Below are 1,179 nucleotides of genomic sequence, written 5' to 3' on the forward strand. Positions count from 1 at the left end.
CCTTTTACCAAATTATGTCAAATGTTCTCGAAACGTTTCTGTTTTTAGTGGAAGGTACGAGTTAAAAAGGACGAAGAAGGAAGGTTTGATATGCTGGAACCTACCTTTTAACCGTGATAGCCACTACAACATAGTACTTTTTAACGTATTTCTAGTTCTGACAGGAAATGGAGGGTGGAAGGTGCTGGATAAAGCTAACTAAAGCTGTTCTCACCATAGTTTGGAGTAATGTTTAATAGGTCTGGAGTAGCTCAGGGTTTAGGATAATAATTTTGCTTCTCCAGAAGCGCTATTCTACTGGAATAAAGTTCTGGAATATCGGTCGATAATCCATTCATCATTTATGTTTATCCAGATACTTGTTATCCCAAGTCTTGTAGTATTCCAGAAACTAAAGCTCTCTAATGCTGCTTTAACGGATTGACAAACGCTTCGTCATAGAGTCGAAACAAAACTGCGCTGTAACAAATATTGTCCTGTCGGCTAGCTTTTTTCTTACTAATCCTACTTCTTAAAGTATTTTTTAAGCTGCCAAAAAAAAAAATATTCTTGGTCTAAATAGTGCCATCGATTTGTGTGGCAACACAAGTTATTAGAAATATGTGGACGTTAGGTATTTGTTTCATCTTTCCATGCCAATTTAGGGAAATTACGGACATTAGGCAGATTTTTGTTAAATTTCCAAGAAAAAAAGCTGAAAAAGCAAACTAGGCTGTACAGAATGAAAGTAGGCGAAATATCCTATTATTGCTCAGCATCTCCGTTAAAAATAAACTGCCACGCAAGCTAAACTCAACAAACATTTAATATCCAACTTTCAATAACAGCTATTTCCGCACAAACAAACAGTTAAATCCCCTTCGTGATACACGTATCTAATGTGTACTATATACGCTCATATACTAGTTTATCAAACCATGTTTGGCATCAATACCCTCGCTTGTAGCAAATAATTGAAGACGCACAGCGTGATAAAATATGTATCACAATTTAAATTGTTTTTAATCGCAATGTTTTCCGTATGTTTTTGCACGCTATCTCCATCTCAAGGAGAGGTGCGAGTGGGTACTGCCCTTAAAAAAGATCCGCTACTCAGCCAATTATACTGAATATTGGTGTCGGCTAGTCTAGCGTCTATAAGGGTGAATTGCTCTGGAAGCACGCTTGTTCTGTTTCAGC

The sequence above is a fragment of the Phytophthora infestans genome, genomic scaffold, assembly GCF_000142945.1.
Source record: "Phytophthora infestans T30-4 supercont1.33 genomic scaffold, whole genome shotgun sequence".
NCBI lineage: Eukaryota > Oomycota > Peronosporomycetes > Peronosporales > Peronosporaceae > Phytophthora > Phytophthora infestans.